At 55.2% G+C, this 22534-nt stretch overlaps 1 protein-coding gene across 2 annotated transcripts in view; it reads left to right on the forward strand.

The window, feature by feature from the left end:
* The window catches only part of RXRA (retinoid X receptor alpha), a 105164-nt gene that overhangs the window by 41979 nt on the left and 40651 nt on the right, over positions 1-22534 (forward strand). The window contains exon 1 of one of the 2 annotated variants that reach the window (XM_039379607.1): positions 830-855. The exons of the other annotated variant lie outside the window; for it this stretch is intronic. The gene's annotated coding sequence lies outside the window, so the exon portion shown is untranslated. Of the gene's footprint in view, positions 1-829; positions 856-22534 lie in introns of those variants that run through there. 2 annotated transcript variants of the gene reach the window in all.

Here is a 22534-nt window from a genome sequence, read left to right on the forward strand (position 1 = left end):
TGGCATAAGCATCTCCCACGTTGTGGTGGACCACTAAATCTTGGGTTCCTACTTTCCCTTTTCTTGTGGCTCCCCTTGTCCCTTGGCTGGGGCTCAGAGGTGCCCAGGGATGCGGGTTGGGAAGTTTTCCATTCCCATAGTCAAACTGTCCTGTGCTGTGGTCCCAGTGTGTTTGGGACTCTCTTCTCTTTCCCCTCTTTTCTCTCCCATTTCTCAGTTGCTCAGAAAGTCTTTATCCCACACCTGCAGTAGCAGGACATTGCATTCCCTTCAATTTGTCCATGACTTTACCGAGAGAGCCCGAGGAAGGCTTCCCTCCCACCACCTCCTTTTCATCCATCACCCCCTTTATCCACGTCTCTTATCCAGGGTGTTCCCAGTAGGATTAGTGGGAAGAACCGAGCAGTTATTTGGATGCTGAGCTCAAAGGAGGCGGCAGGAACGCTCCCGGAGCTGTTCCCAGCTGACATCTGGGTGCTCAGCAGAGCTCCGGTGTCGGCGCAGCTGAGAGCAGAGGAGGTGGGAAGCCCCAGACACCTGCAGTTTGGTTAATAAATATTTATTTGGAGGTGACAAATACTCTTCTGGATGAAGCCAAGTTAGCAGAAGGAGGATTGCGGGGGAGTGACGGGGTGTGCTTTTTTTTTTGAGGGTTTACCATGGGGATGTCGAAACGAGCAGCTGATGAACCAAAGGATGTTGAAATCCACAGTCACTTCCCTGACGCAGGCTGCCTGACGTCAGGGGACCCAGGAAACATCCCCCCTTGGCAAACAAGTGCTTGGCACAAGGAACTCTTGTCCTGTGTGGATGGTGGTGATGTGGCTGAGGGCTGGGGTCGCCCCCCTCCCACGGGTAAGATGTGATGGCAGGGGTTAGGAGCCAGGAGGATGCCAGGCAGGGGTCTGGTGTGGATGATAAGAGGGGTAAAACTTGATTCTTGTCTTAAAAAGGAGAAATGAAGGGAGAGGAGTCTGTCTGGGGTGGGAGGGTGATGGGTACTGTCACCTCACCATGTCCCTGGTGGTGCTGGGAGGGGGGACTGGGTGGATGCCTCGGGCACTGACCCTGGGGAAGTGAGAAAAGCAGCTTCCATTTCTCCCTTGGTCTCTCTGTGTGTGATCTGGGGAGGGGAAACTTTCTGTGTGGGGACTTTGGGGGACTTCCTATATATAAGACCAATATTTAGCACTCAAGACATCCCGTGTGGGCATCGGGGCTGCCGTGTCCTGTAGGCAGCGGGGATGAGCCCATCTCCCGTGGCTCTGACATCCATCCCTGCCCTGAAGCTGCTGCTCCTGCTGGTGCTGGGCCCTGTGTTGCAGAAGTGCCCGTGGCCCCTCCAGCTGCAGAGAGCGAGAGGACGAGTCGTGCAGCTCGGTGACGGTGACTCACTGTCTTCTGGCTTCGGAGGAAGCGGCTCTGGGATGCTGATGTGCGTGGGCAGCAGGGCAGCACTGGGCTCTGCCCTGCCACATCCTGCAGCAGCTCAGCTCTGTGCCATGCTGGAGCAGGAGCCTGGGATACAGCAGGATGTGGGTGTTGAACCCTCTCCATCCCTTGTGTGACACGTGCTCCTGGCACGTGATCCGGTGTGTGGCACATCAGGATGCTGGGGCATTGTGCTGCTCCTGGGGCAGACACAACCACTGAGACCTTCTGGTCTCAATTTTGCTTGTGCCAGGAGGTTTTTTTTTGTAGAGACCTTCCCTGGGGCTGGCAGGCCTCACTTGGCAGGTCTGCAGGCACCAACCTTTGCAAGCTGCTTGATGAGAGCTCTCCTGGATGCTCCTGGCTCTGTGGGTCCTTGCACCCTGTGGTGCCAGGGAGTGGGGAACTGCTGTTGTCCCCACTGCCACTTGCTCCTCTTCTTTGCAGCTGCACGTGGAAATGGGTTCAGCAAAGTCAAACCGCAGGAAACTCCCAGCCCTGGTGTTGGAGGAGGCTTTACCCCTCCCAGGAGCCAGGGAGTGAAGCTGCCAGTCCATGTGTGAACAAGCACAGGGGCTGTCTGGCTGCTCCACTGCCCCTCTCCAGTGGGCACAGAGGGTGGCAGTGGCAGAGCTGTCAGCGACAGAGCAGGAGGGAGCCCACGACCTGGGAGATTAATAATAGAAGCGCTGGCATCCGTTTTAGATTAGCGAGAGAAAGCTCAGTACCCATCTCGCCCAGCATGTAACTTTAATGCCGAGATAATGAGCAATGATATTTATTTGTAAAAGATCTGGAGATATCGCTGCCCGGGGAGCAGCCAGGAGCTGTCAGAGCCCGCTCCGGCCCCGCTGCTCCCGGCTGTAACCCAAGCGCTCTCCTCCGTCCGGCTCACTTTTCACGCTCCAGCTCCGTTAACCGAGCAGGACACGTGGTCTGACGTGGAGCCCTGGCTAAGATTTGCTGAAGCTGCTCGTGATTTGGGCTCTTGCAGCGGGGACGTGTTTGTCTGGCAGGGTGGGTTAAGAACGTCCCCCGGCACCTGCAGGTCAAGCTGCCAGGACGGGGTTTAAACCCATCTCTGAGCCTGCTCCGACGCTGTCCCTTGGAGCATCGGGATGTGCCCGAGGGAGGGCTGGCAAGGAGGATGCGGGATGCAGGGAGGAGGTGGCACAGCATCAGCTGAGCTGGTGAGGTGTGGGTGGTGAGGAGAGTCTGCAGGCAGGTCTGTCCCTCCAGTGAGCCACTGCACTGGCTGAGATTTTGGGGGCTGTTCTGGGAAGTCTGGGGATGCAGCTTTTTCTGGTGGCAGGGAAACGTCCTCCCAGAGGATGTTTGGGGGTCTGGTGGGCACCTGGGCTCCTTCAGACACCCCAGGTTGGGAACAGGGCTGTTCCTACTTCCCCTTCCCTGCCTGGGTTGCTTCAGGGGGGCTGAAAGATGGAAGCGCTGCCGTGCCCAGCGTGGTGTTGTGTAACTGGCCAGGAGGCAGGCTTAGGCTGCCTTTGGCAGGTGGGTGTCCCTTCCTTATTAAGCCATCCCCGGGGTAATTAGTGGGTTAAGTCCTGATGAGATAATGCTCCATTATTTTTGTGCTATTGGGGGATTAGGAGCAGTGGGATTTCTCAAGGGCTTTATCTCTGCTAAGGTCCTTGGGCTGCGCGGCACGTTTGCAGGCGGGTAAGAGGACCTGGGCTCTGCCAGCCCTCCGGCACCATCCTCTTCCCGATCCCCGTGGTGGGCGCGGGTGCAGCGAGGGGGAGCCCGGCACGGGGGGCTGCCCGTGCGGAGGCTGCCGGGGCTGCTCCGGGAGGAATCTCCTTTTAATGCCGGTGCAGCCCCATCCATCACGGCGCTCCCGCGGCGGGGGCTGCGCGCCAGCGGAGGGAGGAGGTGACACTTCCAAATAAACAGGGAGGTGGGTGGTGCGCGCCGAGGCAGGGAGCGGAGGGCGTCCCGGGGGGCTTCTCCCGTGATTTATGGCCGAGACGACACGGAGCTATCAGCGCAGCCTCTGGAAGCTGTTTACTAACAGTGCTGTTTCCTGGCTGTCACACCGGCGTGGGCTGCTCGTGGTGGGGCTGCAAGGACAAACATCCTCCCCCCTCTCCCCGTGCATCGCTCCTGCGACACGAGCAGCTCCCAGGCTGCTCGTGCCATTCCCGGGAGCCCGGCCAGGGACACCCTCAGGGTGCTGATGGGGCTGGAGTTCAGCCCTCTGACAGTCCCAGAGATGCTCCCGTGAAGGAGTTTGGGTAGCTGCAAGGAGAAATAGAGTAAAACGTGCCTAATGAAACAGGCCTGGCTTGGCGGGGGCTCCCCTCCTCCTGCCACCCCGGTGCAGCCAGCCCTTGAGCCAGAGGGATGGAGCTGGCATCGGAGCGGGGAAGCAGGCAGGCTGGATGTGGGCCAGGCTGTGCACTTGATCCAAACACAGCTGGAGCTGATCTGATGAAGTGAGAGGTTAAGAAGAGAGCATCTGTTATCTAAAGGGGACACACAGTGGGAAACTGTAAGCTCTTTATTCCCCCCACCCCCCCCCCTCTGTTCAGCGCATCATCCCTGACTTTATTTCTTTGATTTATTAAGGAAGCCTGCGCTTCCGGGGCTGTAATTAAGTGCCACTGTGTGAGCTTTTGATAGCGCGTGAATGATATAATGGTTTGCGCCGGTCGCCGTCTGCTCAAGTGCTTTAGGACCCAGATAACGCGAGGAGGGATTTCTGCTGCCCACCAGGGAGCCGGGGCTGAGTCACGGCCGGCGGGGCTCAGCCGAGCACGGCAGTGCCCGGCGGAGGGAACGGGGAAGGATGTGGGAGCCACTTAGCACCGCGGTTCAGGAGGGGATCCGTGGCTCAGCTGAGAAGGGAGTTCACATCCTCTTGCAAAAGTCCATCACAGCATCTTTACAGGCTGCTGGAGGCTAAATCAAATGTTGCCACTCCCAGGTGCCCTTGGTTCCCTCCCAGCCGTGCGTTGTTGTGGGTGTGGAGAGGGGACCACGGACCCTCAGCTGGCTCCTGGATGCACCAGGCTGCCCTCCCAGGGGTGTTTTTAGGGTAGACATGGCTTGGACATCCGTAGCCTCCGAGAACAGTCGGTGTCAGCTTCCTGAGCATCCTGCCTGACGTGCAGGTTTCCCTCCACTGCGGAGGAGTTTTCTGGCAGTGTTGGTGTGGAGCCAGGGGCTGGGGAGTGCTGGCCGGCAGCAACTCCTGCTGCCTCCGCCAGCTGCTGGAAAGGGGCCAGCGCTCGGAGCCACGCACAGCTGGAGGTGCCACGAGGAATTCACTGGAGCTGTGTCACCCTCCTGCCCCTGTGAGGTGTTGCCCTGTGTCTCCCTGCACCAGCAAAGGCCCCCGGACAGGGGGTGGGATTTCTAGGCAGACATGCAGAGTATTTATTATGATGCCAAGGGAAGGGGCTGCTCAAGCTTCAGGCAAATGGTCCGGTTTGCATTCCCACTTGGCATCTCCCTGTGCCACGCTCCAGGCTGCCTGGCACCGGGGTCTCTGATCGTGGTGTCCCTGTCGGTGTCCCAGGCCACGCTGGGAACTGGCAGTCACTGCTGATGTCTCTGGCTTTCCCCCAGGGCTCAATTCTATTCCCAGGATGGCTGCTGAGCCTCCCTCTGTGCCCAGCAGCGCTGCTCGACACCCCACTCAGCCGCTCCCGGGTTTTGGGCAGATATAAATTTCTTTTTCCTGTAAGGAGCATTTTTGATACATAAGCAGGATTATTTTGGTGGCTTGGCCAACAGCCACAGGAGGAGCGAGCTCAGGGTCTGGAGCAGCGTTTCGGCTCCGTGCACATACACTCCTGCTGCTGGCTGGGGGGGTGGCAGGAGGAGGAGGAGGAGGAGGAGGAGGAAGAGATAAAAAAACCCCAACCCTACATGTAAATAAACTTAAAAATAAAAAGTGACAGAGATTATTTGCCGCTTAATGAACTAAAATGTCCAACCTCCCACCGAGCGGCGACATTGTTTATAAACTACAGAAAGGGCTTTATTTTAATGGGCAGTAAATCCCATTCATCCCCAGCCCTGGCAGTCCGGAGCGTGCGGGATGAATAGGCTGGCTCTGAACGCAGCCTCCTCGCTCCTGCATTCCCTCTGGCACCTTCTCCGATGGGTGTTTTTCCCCCCTGTGCCCACATTTGCTGTTTTCCTCCCTTCCTCCTCTCTCCTAATCCCCTCCACCGTGCTGATAACGGGGTTATCTGGCCAGGAAGAGAGGAGGAATCCGTCCCTGTGCCTCGGCATGTCACATCCGCTCCGTTTTGTTTATTCGTTCGAAAAGCGCTCCCCCCGTTCTGTCTCTGGGTGGCAGCTGGAGAGTGGCCCGAGATAATCACGGCCTTATTTTTTACTTTTTTTCCTCTGAAATAAAGCCTCCCGTAGCCTGCAGGCAGGTTTTGTCCAGTTGCCCCCTTCCTGTGCTCCTTGCCCTTGGTCATTGGAGCAGAATCCCGGTCCTACAGGCAGATCCCACTGAGGATCCCTCTCAGAGCGGACACGGTGGCTCTGATGTGGTGACAGCTCCACTGAATGTGGCAGAAAGACAAGCAGGACCACAGCAAGCAGTCAAGCAGTTGTAGGCAGAAAATACAGATCAATATTCTGTTTTGGCCAGAGAATTGTGGAAAATAAACATACGGTGTGAGCATCCATGGAAATGAGAGCATCCGAGCTGGGGGATGAGGCAGTTGGGAAAAGTTTTGCTGGTTTGGGTTGAAGGGGACAATGACAAGCTAAAAACAGGTTTGGAGCTGGTCAGGCCTGCAGGACCTGCAGTAAGTGGGAAGCATGTTGGTGAGATGTGAGCTGGGGGCTCTTGAGCCTCTGGGAAGCGTTGGGAGCTGGTACCTGTCGTGGGAGAGGGACCACAGTCAGGTCAGGTGGGAATTTTGAACGTGGCTGACTTTCCCAGCACTGCAAAAGACTTCTGACCATAACTCATAGGGTGGTGTGCTCCTAAGGCAAGAAAGAAAATAGTAAGTTATCTATTCCTGCTGGAGTTTAATATCCATAATCTGCCATTAATCAAACTAGGGCTGTGAGATCCTTACTTAGGCCTAATCAGTGTATAATGGATTATCTACAGGAACTAATAAAAGGTAATTATCTATGCTTTGCAAGTTCCAATTACTGTACTTATATGATCAATTAATTCTTGTAACAGTTTCACAGGTGCAATTTGTGTGACAACATTAGGCTGACTCCGGGCAGAGGCTCAGTGCCTGCCTGGCTGCAGGGATGCCAGCAGGGCTATGGGGAGCAGCAGGGATGCCAGCAGGGATGGCTCTGAACTGAAGGAGGGTAGATTTAGAGTAGATACTAGGAAGAAATTCTTCCCTGTGAGAGTGGTGAGGCCCTGGCACAGGTTACCCAAAGAAGCTGTGGCTGCCTCATCCCTGGAAGTGTCCAAGGCCAGGTTGGATGGGACTTGGAGCAGCCTGGGCTAGTGGAAGGTGTCCCTGCCCATGGCAGGGGGTGCGACTGGCTGAAGTTTAGGTCCCTTCCAACCTAAAGTAGTGTGTGATTCTATTACACTGAGGGCAGCTGGTGCCAGTGGCAGGAATGTTGCCCTGCTGGCACAGCCTCCCTGGCACATCCTGGGTTGTCCCAGTCCCTGCACCCGGAAAAGCCACCTCCCTGCAGGGAGCTGAGGGACAGCAAAGGGCTGCCCTTCGCAGGCTTTCAGCTGTGCGTGGTGGTCCTGCCCCAGCAAAAGCACCTCTGCCCTGTGCTGTTCCCTCCCCGGGTTCAGCAGCCGCTCGGCTCCATCCGTTGCTGCACATCCCAAGGGACATTGCCCCGGTCTCACCATCACCTCGGGGACCCCCTCTGCTCCCTTCCCATGCCCCAGCCCGCCCAGCACAGTGAGCAGAGGCAGCTGGCTCCAGTCATCTCCTCCTGCCTGTCCTTGGCTCCCTCTCGCCGGCTTGCAGAGTCATTGGAGGGTCTTAAAGAAGGAGGAAATATCCCAGCGATGTCTGTGCAGTTTTAGGGATGGCTTAAAATTACAATAAATTTGAGACACTTTACATGTCCACTTGGGGCCCGGCATTGTTGTGGTAATTTGAAGCAGATTGAGGCAAATGGCAGATCTGAAGGGTCTTGCAGGACCCAGGGCATGGAGGAGGAGAGGTGGTGGGGCTTGAAGGAAAACACCATTTCTGCGATGCCGGTTGGAATCACGGAGCCAAATCCTCCCAGGCTGACCCGGATCTCTCTTTACGATGGTGCAGCTCTGACTCATGACTCAGCCTCTGGTTTTTCCTTCTCTCTTGGGGGATTTTTTTAATCCAGTGTTACCTTCTGGTGTCCTCAAGACTGTGCTGTGTCAGGGTATGTTTTGGGTGAAGCTGCTCACTTGGATTCGGGCCCTAGAACCGGGTCCTGTCCCTGAGGTGGCCTTACTGAGATGTGGGGATGTGTCACCTCATCCCTACCCACAGGGTTTGGATATTGAACCAACCCCTCCTTGGGATCCCAGGCCCGAGGGTGTTGGGGAAGGTATTTGATGGGTTGAATGAAGTTTTCTCAAGATCTGTTCCAAGTGGTTCTTTCTGTTTAGTTTGGTTTCAGCCTTTGCAGAGAGAGTTTCACATCATTGCAAAGGAGCAGAAACAAGAAACTGTTTCAATACAAAACTTGTTTTTTTAAAAAGAAACTGTCGACATGGGATCTTTTGAGAATTTCCATTGTTACTTCCCCTCAAACATGAAATGAATTCATCTGTGTAACTCCTTTTTCTGGGAACAGTCCTGGTTTCATTGACATTTTTGGTTAACAAGGAAAAAAGCAAGCCCACAAAAAGAAAAAAAAAAAAAGGAAAAAAAACAACCCCCCCAAGCCTTTCTATTTAAAAAAGAAACTCCCCTCCCAGCTCTCCCAGTGACCATGGTACAACCACTGCTTTGTTCCCAGCATGGTTGATGTTGTTCCCAGCTTGCTTCAAGCTGCTCTGCTGGATGGGGCTGGAGGGGAAGGGGCTGTTTCCTCCTCACTGCTCTTGCATGAGCTCTGGGACACGATGGCATGATGTAAGAGGGCTCTTTGCTGGAGGAGGACATTTATGTGGTGGCCACAGCTGCCTGGATTGGTGCAAATGCTGTATTTTGGGGGTTTGGCCATTCCTGCAGCTTTGCCGAGTCACAGGATGGGGAGATGGATGCTGGCCACTGGAATATCAGACCTGAGGGCACATGGGCCGTTCACCTAAGAGCTGGATTTGATAATCCATGTGAATCTCTTCCAAATCAGGATATTCTGTAACTCCTGTCTGTAAAAGGATAGTAAAGACAGCTCCCAGTGCAGCCCAGCTGCTCCAGCGCAGCCCCCTCCCTTCCCCATTGCTGCAGGGCTGTCCCCAGCCCTGTGCTGTCCTTCTGCACTGATCCTGCACCCAACAGCTGCTCTCAGCTCCTGGCCTCGTCCACCACTGCCTTCAGTTTGGTTTTCCAGTCCTTGGCCATGTGTCCAGCCCCACCAGTGCACCACAGGGAGGAAGCTCTTTTCGTGCTGCTGGGAGATGCTGCCACACGCAGCTCTTGCAGCCCAGCACCAGCCCCTTCCACAGCTGCTTTTTTCTTCTTTTCTTTCTTTTGTTTCATTTTTCTCTTTTTCCCCCTCCCCCCCCTTTTCCCAAGCAAGCCACCACAGGCTCCTTCAAACATTCCCCTGAAGACTGTTCTCCCACTTGTCTGCAACATGTTTGCAGTGCTGAAACTCCCGTTGCCCCATCCCAACCCTCTGCGCCTGCTTTCTTTTCTTGGGTTGCAGGGACCAAGTCCGGGCATGCCAAATCCCACTGAATACAGTTTCATACCTTTGATTCCACCTTTCCCCTTCCCTGTGCAGACGTGACTCACTGCCTGTGGATGTGCCGGTGTCGTGCACGGCTGTGAGGTTTGTGGATGGTGGAGGGTGTCGGAGCTTGACACCCACCCTCTGGCTGCCTCTGGCTGATTTACACCTTTCTGGGACAGCTCATCTTGCACTAAATTTCAAAATGAGCTTGACAGCGAGGTAGCAGGGTGAGGTGGTGATGCTGGCTGGGGGACTGGAGCTCTTGACATGAGTGCTCGTCTCCTCCGTGGGTTCCTGGGGAGCAGGAGGGCAGGGGTGCCGTGCCCCAACCTGGCCGACTGACCTATGGAGCTACAGACCTCCCAAATGCTGTGCTGGGTCGATGGTTGCAGTGAGAACAGTTGGGTGCTCTCACTTATTATTAATTTAATACTTCAGATTGCACTAATCATGGGTCTTGTTTGATAAAAACCCAATGAACCCTGTTTGATGGGGTTTGTGAAGTGTGGCTTTGCGGGGTCTGTGGAAAGTTGCTGGTTCTGGCAGATGTAGAGTATGACCAATACAAAATGCCACCCTTGCTGACAGGGAATTGTTGCTGAAGAGCTGCTTGGCAGCGGGAAAGTCCAATAACTGTTTGTCCGGATTAGGAAGCGTGTGGTTTGGCAAAGCCTGGCTTAGCAAGGGCCGATGCAGATAGACACGTGTTACAGACCATCTTCGTGTTTGTTTGCTCACTTTGTTTTAATTTGAAACTCAAGCCTCTTCCCTGTGGTTAGATCCTCCCAGCTAAGCAAGTTTTAGCATAGAGAAGTTGCTTAAGGAAGAGAAAGGATGCTGGATGCGGCGTAAAGTGAGAGCGACCGCTGTTACCGCAAACGCTTCCCGACCTCCGGGAACAAAACCATCGGGGTTTTTCTGCCCAGTTCTCTCTGTTCATCCCCTCTTCCAGTGCTTTTATTTTCTAAGCCAACATCGCAGGTTTTATTATAATGCTTATTATTTAAATAGTGCCAGAGGTGTACACGGGGCTTTACAAACACTGGGGAAGGAAAGGGCCTTACACAGGGGAGTTTTTGCTCTAATTTAGGTGATTGTAGTAGAAGTAATTAAGGCTGAGAGGGGCGGGCAGCACTGCAGAGCAGTGTCGGAGCAGCAAGGCAGAGGGACTGACTTTGAGCGAGGTCCTCGTGCCATCTTTAGCCTGGGACTAGGAATGCTGAGCTTTAGGAAGATGGGGGATAGGAGAAGCATCAGCTCTGCCACACCAGGTGAAGCCATCACCCCCTCAGACACAGCTCTTGTGCCAGGGGCGAGATCACAGGGCTTCCAAAAGGAAAGGGAAAAACAATCACGGACTTGTGGCACCCGGTAATGCACTGACCCAATTGTGCACTGCTGTGTAAGGGGAGAGAAATTCCTTCCTGACCCTTGTACTCATCAGCCCATGCCCTGAAGCATGAGATTTGATTTTCTTTATCTGGCTTTCCATAATTGCAGATGTCGTGTTTGGTACTCCCCGTATCCCACCCCTCAGAAGCAGCATCTGCTGCGTTTAACTCAATGGGCCTTCTCCTCTGGGAATTTGCTCCTGAATCTTTGCTGGGAAATGCCTGGAAAGAAGGAAGGAAGGAGAGCTGGTTCCATCAGCCTTCCCAGCACTTGGGGGTTCTCCCAAGGTGTTTGCTCAGCTGGGGAGGGCAGGTGTCCCCCCACATCGTGGCTTGTTCTCCCCGTTGCCATGGACAGGCTGTGGAATATCCGGGATTTCCGTGGGTGCCCTGCCAGGGACCGGGTCGGCAGAGCCCTTCCTGAAAGAGTTAAAGGCTCTCGCCCCTTCCAGCCTGGGGAAGTGGAATTAGTCACGGCCCTCAGGAGAAGTGCTGGCCAGGTTATAAAAATGACAAACGAGCACAAATCAATAATGAAGTTAGTGTTTGCTGGGAATGCCAGACACGAATGGAAAAATACATCAGCACGGGCGGTGGGTGCTGTGATGTACGGGATGAGCTGCCCCTCGTGTGCATCCCTTGCAGTGTTCCTTTCTCCTCCCCATCACGTTGGAGTCTCCCCAGCCTTGGGAAGCCAGGATGGCTCTGTATACCAGCACCTCCCGGTGGGATTTTTGGCTCCCACTGGGTGCTCCTTCAGCGTGAGGCCCCGAGGAGGCAGCTCCGGGATGTTGGAGATTTGGGATTGCAAGTAGTGCCCCCGGGGAAGTTGAGTGTCTGATTAACTTTCAGGATACAGGGCAGCATTCCCACAGCAAAAAGGTAGCACTGGAGGCCACATTTCCTTTTCCAAAGGGACTTGGGCATGTCTGGAAAGGAAACGGCCTTCTAATTAGATGGCTTGAAAATCTTTACTGTTGCTCGTTACAAATACATTAATCAGCCCATATTGAAAGAACCACACTGCAAAAATGACATTATTGTGATTATTATTATTTATAGTTTGGATATGAATGAGTTTAATCCCTTCCTAGCCTGGGCTGGGTTCAGAAAGTGACCCAATGTCCCAGTGCTGCTTCTTGGCCTCAGTATCACCTGGGTTCTGTGCAGCCATAAACTTACTTGGGATGTCTTGGGAATTTTCAGCAGTGCTTTAAAATGTATAAGAGAGAGGGAAAGGTGGCCCAGGGATGTAAATAGGAGGTGAGAGTGAGGGGGCTGAGACCTGGCAGAGGTCAGTGCAGAGAGGGAATGGTGAAGGTTGTAGTGGAGGGGGGCTGAGCCACACTGGGAGAGCAGGAGGGGTTCCAATGGCTTTGGAAGAGCAGTGTCGTGTCTGCACAGCTTCCAGGGTTGGTGGCTTTCCCAGGCTATTAACACATTTCTGTAATTAATATAAACTTCCTTGGTTGGCCTTCCAAATGTCCTGGATTCCAGTTGCACCCAGCGTGGGCAACCTTGTGCTTCCTCCTTCCCCTCAGCTGACCTTACAGTGCAGGTAAGGTCTCACCAGACACCAGACCAGCTCCGTACGGTGCTGCAGGATTGTGAACCCAGAGCGTGTTCCAAAGTGGACCCAAAGCACCAAGACACCCCAAGAGCTCAGCCAACTTAAAAAAACTCGCAGCAAACCAACCCCAGCTCCCCCACCACGTGCTTGGGTGGAGTGGAGCAGTACTGGAGAGTGAAGGTTTCTCACTCCCTCTTTGCCAGCAGCTGAGTTTGCCCTTGGCAGGGACAAAGTGTGCAGTGCCCTGTAGGAACGAGACAGACCTTGGAAGCACGATGGGTCCCACAGATGCTGTCAGCATCTGCCTGAGGCACATCTCCACGTGCTAAGGCACATCCAGGCTCTTGCCATGACCACGGCTCCATGGCTGCTGGTGCAAGGCAGCGTTCCTGCCTTGGGCCCTTGCCAGTGCCAAGAGCTCTGCCCCACGTCCCCAAGCACGTGGTGGCACCGATCCAGCCCCCAGGGTAGTGACATGGCTTCCAATCCGAGTTAATCATTTGCCAGCCAGCGCTGCCGGGGTGTGTGTGAATTCCTCGCTCCTATGGACACGCTGTCGTGTGCTCGGCTGTCGCGCTCTCGCCCCGGAGCTGCTGCACCAAATGTTTTGCAACAAAAAAAAAACCCCAAACCACATGAAAGCAGTCGAGTTTCGTGTTTCATCGTAACCCCAAATTCAGGTTTGCCAAGAGTTTCAGTAGTTTTGTGAACCTTTCCCATGAACCTCCAGCAAAGGCTGTCATTTAACCTGGTTTTGATGAAAACCCAGGTGTGACTCGGGCGCTTTTGAGGTTCGTGCAAATGTGAAATTCGAAGGGTTTTGAGAGGAAGCAAGAAGGGAACCCAAACACACATCAGAGCGGCGTTTGCAGGGAGCCCTGTGCACATCTGGGGCCGAACTGTAGCTCCATGAGGACCTGGGGCACTGACACCCACATTCTTTGTGCTGGGGGATATTCTTGGGGGTGCTTTGAACCACCTCGGCAGCATCGCCCCCAAACCAGCTGCTACAATGTGCTAAGTGTGGGTGCTGTGGGTGCTGTGGCTCCAGGGTCCTTGTGGCAGCATATCCCAGTGTCTGCCACTGCTGGGGCTGTTTTGGAGTGGTGGGGGGTGATCCCGGGCTTTGCTCTTGGCGTTGCTTTAGGAAAAAGTGAAAGCCAGCGATGTGCAAGGGAGCTCCCGTGCCAAAAAATAAACGTCGGGTACCGCGGGGTGGGGATGGGGCTCCTTCTGAACCACGCCTGGCTCACACCCAGTCCTGCCTCTGGATTCTGTGTGTTATTATATCCACCCGCGGATTGCTTTTTCGGCAGCGCCGTCTTTCCTTTCTCCAGCAATTTCCTGAAATAACGTTAGGGAAATGTGAAAATCTTGAACTTTTGAACCTCCCCGGAGGATGGCGTGCAGGGGGGTGGCGGCAGGAGGAGGGGACGCCCGCCCTTCTCCCTGACGTTTATTTTGGCTACAGGGCCTGGGGCTGGGGAGGAGGGGGCTCTGCAGCCCCCCGGCCGGCCGAGGAGCCTGATCAGCGCTGCCCCTTATTAATTAATGACTTTCTTGGCGCTGGGTCACGGAGGCGAGGAAGCCAGAGGAAGTTTTCTTTTGCTCGCAGATGCCGGGGAGAAGGGGAGAGCCTGGGCTGGGTGGCGAGGGCAGGGGGTGACACACGGGGGTGATGGATGGGGCCGCGGGTTTTCGGCTGGGCTCTGGACACGGGCGGCTCGCACCGGTGAGGAAGAGAGAGGGGAAGGGGGATACGCCGCGCCTGCAAAGTACTTTTCCCTCTGATGAACTTCAGAGGCGTATAAATCACTGCCAGGCTGCAGCTGCGGAGCATGTGACGCTGGCAAATTAATGGTCCTTCGGAAAACGCCGGCCATCACGCTCCCCTCCTCGCCTCTTAAAGGCGCAGCCGGGCGGCCAGGCTGCTCCCAGGGGTGGGAATCAGGGGATTATCTTGGGCTGGGCGAGCCCTGAGGTCCTGCTGAACCCCGGAGGAGCTGGGGCTGGGTGTGCCCATGGGGATGATTCAGTGTGAGGGTCCCTCGATGCTCTCCACGGGGCACAGCTTTCCACGTTGCAACTCAATCCGTGGTGCAACTCAATCCATGGTGGGCTCCTGCTCTGCTGCCTGTGGACAAACGGGAGCAAGGGGGTTCTGGGAGTGTTGCTTTTTCCAAGGGGCCTTGGGAGCTGGGTGGGAGCCCGGTGGGAGCTCCTGGTCTTTGTGTAGCGGTGCCTCTGCTGAGTTTTTTGTACACAGTGACCTGTGGAGGTTGGAGACACATCCAGGGCATGCCAAAACCTTGTGATTGCAGTGTTGAATTTGCAGTCAAGAGGGGCGTCACGTCAGGGGCTGGTACAGCAACCTGCCTGCTGCAGCAGGTTGCCAAGCGCCATAGCAGAGGACCACAGAGCATCTTTCTCCGATGCCACCACATGCCAGGGCTGGGAATTTCACAGCCATCCCATGAAAACCTCACAGGCAAACTGCTGTAGGGCAGTGGGAGATTCTCTAGTTCACCCAGGGCCACTTGGTCCACCACCTGAGTCCCAGCCCACTGCCTGCCCATCACACCATCTGGCTCCTCTTCCTCGCTATTGCTCTTTAAAGCAGTGGTGGAAGAGGAGGAGAATCCAGCGCTGCAACTCCTGCCCAGCGCTGCTGGAATGCAGGAGGGGGAGGGAGCTGAGCCACCAGCTGAACAGTTAAAAATTACTAAATACTTCCCTAATATAATTAGGTTTCCATGCAGGCAATTGCCTTAATTGCCAGAGGGATGTGGGGCAGTGAGGGGGGAGCCAGCCTGGGCTCTCTCCCCGCGCTGCTGCTCTGGTTGGTGTCTCACATGTTCCGCTCCAGCTGGTCCAAGGGCCTTGTGGGGGAACTTGTCCCCCGTGATGCCCCAGCAAGGATTTGCCTCAGGCTGAGCAAAAAGTAAATAAAAGTGTTTTGTGAACATGGTGGGGCTGGAAGTGAGTGCTGGTGCAGGGCTTGGCAGGACCCCGGTCACCCTCCTTGGGTGGATCTGCTGGGAGATGAGCTCAGAGGCAACTGGGACATGCTGCAGTTTAAATTCCTCTTTATTTTACAAGTGCTGTTGGAGCCAGGAAAGTTAAGGAGGCAAAAAAAGCCAGAGCCCACTCCGTGATTTACGTGGTAAAGGAGATAAGTGGGGATTTAAGGAGAAGGGAATATATAATTGAGATGAACGTGTAATATGAGCACGGATCCAAACAGAGAGATTGTAATCAGAAGTGTTAGGAGAAGCTGAGGTTTATTAATGAAACGTCTCATCTATTTGTCAGCTGAAGAGGAACAGCCTTTCCCAGCAGCTGGGGGTGGAGGGGGTGGATGCAGGGATTGCTCTCGGTGTTCCTGCTGCAGGGATCGAGGCATCTCCCTGCCCAGGTGGAGGGTGCTTGGGCCTGGAAGCAAAGGGTTGGAGGAAAAAAAGGAAGTACGTGGCTTCTAGGAAGCTGGATGTTGTCCTTGTCCTGGCTTTAAGTCAGGAGCTGGGGGAGCTGATCAGCGGGGCTGGGAGCTGCCCGAGGGAGGGCTCGTTGGAGCCTTCCTCAGAGCCCCTCATCTTCATCACTGCTCTCCCTGATCCCAGTGCCTTGCTGCTGCCCAGGCACAATGCCCAGGCACATCTGGGCACTGCTGCTGACCCTGTCCCACTGCCCTACTGGCTCCCAGAGCTGTGCTGCTGGCTTGGACAAACCCCTCTCTCATAGCCTGGAGGCTGCAGTTGAGTGCAGACACATCTAACCCAACTTTGGAGGAGTGTTGGGAGCTGTGCAGAGAGCATGGAGTACCCAGCTCCACGGTCCTTATTCTCACTGGTTTTCAGGAGCTGGGTGGCTGGAATTCCTCTGGTTCTGCTGTGTGGTTTGGGGGTTCTGTGTGGCCTGTGGCATGGCTCAGCTGTTCCTGGGGTGACACCCTGACAGCACGGTGGGCAGTCACCCTGTTTCATCCCACACCCACTTTTATTCCTGCCCCAGCCAATGCTGTTGGGGCACCTTCCTCCCTTGGGGTTCCTCGGGCAGGAGGACGATGCTGGCAGCATCCGAGGGGTTAACCCGGGGTTGTATCAGCTCTGGCAGGGAAAGACTCTGACTGTTCATGAAGGGAACATTTTTGTGGGGGTCCTTCCCCTTCCCAGGCCCTGGCAGTTATCTGGGGGCTGACAAAACGCCTGGAACACCGAGACCAGCTGGACATTGACCCGTCTGTGCTGAGCTCAATTAGCCACCGCTATCTGATTGGACTTGGCGCAGCCTAATTAGCTTTGGACTCAAACCAGAAACTTAAACCCAAAGGCAGCTTGCAGGCAGCCCATCCTTTGCTGCGGCCTGCCCGGGGGAGGGAAGAGCTTTCCCAAGCCTCCTCTCTGGCCTGGGAAGGGGGAACAACCCCCCAGCCCTGCCTGCCCATCCCTCCAACCACACAGCTGGAGTCGAGGGGGCTTAAACCTTCCCTCCTGCCCAGCACGTGTTACTGAACCTCAGTGGGGTCACACAAGACCAAAGGCAGCTTCTTTCTCTTGGAGAAAAGTGCATGCCATGTAGTTTCCAGAGGGAATTTGCTTTTATGGGAGGGGACCTGGCTCTGGCAGCTGCCTTCCCTGTCTTGTCAGGCACCTTCCTGGGTAGGCACCCAGTTCTCAGGCTCCTTCTCCTGGACCTCCAGCTGCTGTGCACAAAGTGGGTGGTTTGTCCCTGAGGGAACTGGCTCACTCCAAAGCATTCTCCAGTCATCGGTGGAGATGTGGAGGAGGAGCTGAGATGGGAAGGAATGGCTGTTTTGAGACCCTGGGATCCTTTGCCCGTCTGTGTTTCCAGCTCTGTGACAATTAAAGCATGAAAATGCTGGTGGGAAGGGACCTTCAGGGATCTGTTGATGAACCTACCACCAGCCATCATTCTGAGAGGTGGGCATTTCTCCAAGGAGACTTGGGAAAACAGCGTTCCCATGGGCTGCCCTTGCACGGTTCCCAGCAGTGAAGCCCTTGGAGGAGTGGCTCATCCCACTTGGATGCTCACGAGATGTGTCCTGACCAGATGACACCTCGTGCCCAAGCCAGGCTGGCCTGGTCTCAGCTGAGAGATGAGAAGACCCACGTGGCCTTGCCATCCTCCTAAGGAAAATTACCACAACTGTTTTTCTGGAAAGCTGTTTTTCTGGGAAACCAGTTAGAGGCGTTGCCTTTGGCTGGTCGTGGTGTGGCCAGTGGCAGCACAGCTTTGGCATGTTGGGCTGCCAGCTGCACACTGGCGGCGAGCACCAGCACCAGCCACGTTGGGTCGATTAAAGCCCATTATGCCAAGTGAATGACTGTAATTATCTCAAATCTGGATTAATGTGCACGCACAGCACCGTAATATAATCCGTCTGGCTGGTGGCTTGTGGGCCGTTGTTCCTGGGAGCCAGGCGGAGCAAGGAATCCACAACACACGGCTGTGTCCTCCTCCTCTCACCTCCTGCTGCCGTCTCAGGCCCTGAGGATGAAGCTTGTCCCGTCACATGGATCCTGTAGGACTTTTTAAAGCGATGGTTGCTCACAGCACTGACCGCAGGCTGGAGCAGAAGAGCAGCTGGGAGGTGTGGAGGTGCTGCCAACTCCTGCCCGCGCCTCTGGTCAGCCCCCAAAATCAGCAAAACAAGGATAGATGCAGCACATCCCTTTTCCTGGAGCTCTGCACCTCCAGGGCCCATTAGCAACTGGGGAACACATGTTTTAGCCCACAGATCTCAAAGCCAGTGGCCGGGAGAGCTGCCGGGCTGCTCCTGCTCTTGGTCTTTGGGATTTGGCTCATCCCAGATCTCCTGGAGGGAGAATGTAGGGAGCTGAGGGCTGAGAGCTCCTGTTTCCCAGAGCTCTCATCCCTGCTTCATTGCACCCTTTTGGCTGCTTTTTTCCCTGCCTGCTTTGGAGGGGAATGTTTTAGGGCTCCAGGTAGTGGGTTCCCCAGGGAGCAGAGAGCTTAGCTCCGGGTCTGAACCCATCTCCTCTCCTGTTGGGGGGATGGATCCAGGTGTTGGGGACAGCAGGTGGGACAGTCTAGGGCAGTGGAGCAGCGCCTGATCCGGGTTCTCCGGTGTTCTCAGCATGTGCCACGTGTGTGGCTCATTTCTGGGAAGTCCTGGGGGATCTTCAGTGTGAGTCAAAGCTTCTCCTCTTTCTGTTGGAATGAGCCTAATGCTTCCGAGCTCCCCGCACGTCTCACTGGATCCTGCTTGGTTTTTCATAGCTCAGAGCCCAGCACCCCCTCAAGGGCAATTAGATCACTTCCAATTTGCCCGTAAGCCCATAAAACCGCAATTGAATGTAATTAAAAGGCCATAATGAGCTCCAGCAACCTGCGGGACCACTGTGCTTTTGCTCTCACCGCGCTCTTTTCGGAGAGCGGGATGGAGTCAGGGAGGCTGCGAAGGTCAGCGGTTGCAGGGAGGTTGAGGAGCTCCGAGCAGAGGTCTCTGATTCCCAGGACAGGGTGGGCAGACATTGGGAAGCACCACCACCATGTCCCCACACTGGTGATGTCCATCAGGGAGGGCTGAAAGGACCCCTGGGTGCAGCCCACTGTCTTTACGGAGCAGAGGGAGAATCTTCCCCTCTGTTGGCATCTTTTCCTGATGGTTTGGATTCACCAGTGCTCTTTGGAGGCTGGAAGGGGGCCAGCAGGTCCAAATTCCCCCCTGGCATGGCCTGCCCCTGGCTGTGTTTGGGGAAGGTTAATGGCAGGGAACGATTGCAGCGATGGGGGCTGAGCCCTTGTGCTTTGGCAGCAGGGTCTGTGTCCCCCAAACCCCCTTTCGGGGGTGCATGAGGCCACCCAAGAAGGTGCAGAGATGCAACCCCAAGCAGGGTTTGTTCAGCTACTCCTAACTCTGCCACATTTGGGACTAAGAGCTGAGCTGGGAGCATCTGTCCCTCGTCCCATGGCCTGAAAGCTCAGGGCAGGGAGGGGACAGCGAGTCCCTGCTCGGAGCTGCTTCTGCCAGCGATGGCTCCAAAGAGCCACCACGTCGAGCCCTTCGTCAGCCATCCCCCCATTCCTACTGCCAGCCCAGGAACCCTGGCAGCAGCACTACACTGCACCTATTATTGCCTGTTCCTGCAGCGGGTTCCCAGCCAGTAAATTAGGGGCACTCGCTGCGCCGCTGACAGCAGAACAGAGCACATTGTGAGAGCAGGGACAGCGCCGGCCCTTGAGGGATGAAATAGGAGCCTGTAATTTCTCAGGACTGTTGTGACATCTTTGCACAAGCGTGTGATTGAGTCACATTTGCTTTATCAGCAGAATCCTTGTTTGCCTGGGTGCACCCTCCCCCTCCACCCACCGCTGCCAGGGTGGGGGAGAGCCAAGCGCTGCCCGCCCCCTCCCCCTGGGCTTCCCTGCTCTCCCAGGGGCTCCTCACACTTTCCATATGTCCCTGCTCTCTCACGCTTCCTGCTTTTCCCTTCTCCGCCCACAGCCCCAGCTCCTGCCAAAGGGGCTTGGAGGCTGCCCCGTCTGCCTGGGAGATGCAAACCGAAGCAAACACGGGTGGGGGTCCTCCATGGGAGGGGGGGATGATTTGGGATGGGGGTCCACGTGGGGCAGGAAGCCGGGAGTGCTGGAGGAAGAGGCGTTTGCAGGCGCTTCCTCCGGTGACATGGCGGGGCAAAGCAGCTTCTGGAAAATTCCTCTTTTCAGTCCTTCCCCCTCGGAGACAGGAGTAACCCCTGCAGGCTTCCAGCTCTGACAGGAGCTCCGAGAGTGGGCTTTGCTTTTAGAGGGCTGCTGAGAGGGTGGGATGGGGTTTTAAGGCAAAAAACACGAAATAAGCCCCTGTGCCAGAGCTGAGCACACTTGGTCAGCCCTGGCCTGGGGGCTGTGTCTCCCCTGAGCACACATGTCCTCAGCAGGGTTCCCCCCTCCTCCATGCTCTGCAGCATCGGGCACAAACATCCACTGTTTGGTGTGGATCCTGCGGTGGGGTGTCTCCAGACCCCTGGGAAGTCAGGCTCTAGCAGGTGATGGGGTGGGTTAGGGGTGAGTGTCTCCCAAAAGTGACCCTGTGGTACTCTGAGCCAGATTGCCAAAAGATGGGCACACGGGTGAGCGTGTGGTCACCCATGCAGGTTGCCTGGGGAGAGGCCCCCAAATGCCACCTAGGACTTGCCAGCCTGGTCCATGGCTGTGATCACACTGTGGTCCTTCCCTGTGGCACTGGGGAGGGCTGGTGTTTCCTGCAGAGTTGTATCCAAAGGAGAAAATAAAATAGGATAGAGAGGGAGAACAGGTGTTGGAGCTGCAGGGATAGAGATGACCCAGCTCTGCTCTGTGGGATAGGGATGCTGCCAACTCCTTGGAGCGCTGCTGCGAGGTTTGGAGTGGGTACCACTCTGGGGAGCCCCCGTGGCTTGGCAATGGGATGATCTTGCACTTCCTCTTCCCCTTCATCTTGTGGGAAGAGAGCAGAGTAGTGGTGCAGCAGGGACTCTGGCTGAGAAGGGAGAGGTTGGGTTGCAGAGTGCCGTGGAAAAGCCGCTCGTGGGCACTGTAATCTCATGGCACGGTCCATCAACCCATAAGGTGAAATGCTGGCAGGAGGCAGCAGATAATGCCTGTGAGGGGCCAGGCTGGCAGCACGCAGAGGGTGCTGCTGGATTTCCTCCAGCTGAGGAAATCCCTGGAAGGGGACCCTGATGCTGCACTGAAGCCCCAAAACACACCTCTGCTCCTCACTGGGTTTGGCGGAGGTGCCGAGCGGTCCTGACGGAGCATTTCGGGTGGGAGCAGGGAGCCAGAGGTGAGAAGCTGTGTGGCTTTGAGGTTTTAGTTTGGTCAAAGTGAAACCTGATGGGAGGAGGAACAACCCACCCGGAGCAGAGAGCAGCTGAAACCGAGTTTCTCACCATCCTCGAGCAGGTTGAACCCCTGTGGCATCGCCCGGTGCTTCCTGGGGGAAGGTGCTGAGCACAACTTAAGAAACACCCCCAAACTTTGGAGCAGCTTCCCAAAGAGAAACTGCACATGGTGATCTTCAAATGCCTGCAAAAAGACAGGTTTCTGTGTGCTATCCCCTGTGCAGACTTTAGGAGGTCTGAGAGGGATGTTCTCAGGTTTGTTTTTGTACTCTAGTCCAGAAATGTAAAAAGAAAAATCAATTCCAGTTACTTTTCAGCGAAATCAGAGCTACTCAGCACACTTGACTGCACATCCCGTGCTCCTACATCCTTTTGCCTGTAGCTGTAGAAACAATATTCAGAAGGGATGTATAGTTAACATAGCTGCATCTTCTGAAGTCTTGGAGTGCCCATTCCAAGCATGCCCTGACTGTGTGCCTGGCACTCGGGTGATTTAAGAGCATCAGTTGCCTGTCCTCTCTGTCCTCTGCTATAAAGGCAGCTTAACAGGCTTGGGCCACAGGATGATGCTTGTCTCTTGGACCTGTGGGTGATTTTCTGGGGTAACAGCCACGCTGCACCATGCAGGTCATCCCCCTGAGTTTGCCCAAGTCAGGCACTGTTGGGTCCACAGCAACAACAGTCCCTGGAACGGGAAGAGGCAGTTCTTGCTCCATGCTCACTTCAGTTCTCAGCTCTGCTGATATAAATTGAGAGCAAACTTACTCAAGATTGTAGGCCAGGGGCTATTTAAATTCATCACTGAGTTTGTGATCAGGACAAAAGTGAGGACCTGACCTCTTGTGGTCACAGTATTACCATGGCAATTTTCCCATGAAAGCTGCAGCCAAACCCTCGTGTCCTGCCCAGATCCGCTGTCTGCCTGTCGCTCCCCTCATCCCACTGTTTGCCACCAGTGCCTTCATTTGCTTGGGAAGGCCAAAGGAGGGGGGGGGAGCCTCTATCATTTTGAGGTTCCTTGTCTGGAAAGCACACGAGATTTCTGAACTACTTTTGAGGAATGAGAGCAAAAGGACAGTGATTTTCACTACCGAGTTCATTTAGGTTTAGAGTCACCAGAAAAGGAACAGTGCTCGTGGGCTCAGGGTGCTGTGTTTGCCTGCAGATCCCATGTGCATTTGGGTGTCAGAGTTTGGAACCTGGTCACCACCAAAGTGACTCTTGAGAGCAGAGGAGGAGGAGGTTTCCAGAAGCCTGATCTTAGCTCCTGGTCCCACTCCTCTCCCAGCGTGGCCCCACAGCGCTGCAAAGCCCTAACAGGGAGGGCTGACTTAAGGAAGGGAGTGGCAACCCAAATTTAGAATTTCCTGCTGTTTAATACTCAGAATTGATTTGCTTTCTGATTAAGGAGGAAGAGGTGCTGAGGTGAAAAAAAAAAAAAAAGCGGAAGCCAGAGGTTG

This window comes from Pipra filicauda, unplaced genomic scaffold (assembly GCF_003945595.2).
Source record: "Pipra filicauda isolate LSUMZ 115617 unplaced genomic scaffold, ASM394559v2 scaffold170_size1570365_pilon, whole genome shotgun sequence".
In the NCBI taxonomy this organism is placed as follows: Eukaryota; Metazoa; Chordata; class Aves; order Passeriformes; family Pipridae; genus Pipra; species Pipra filicauda.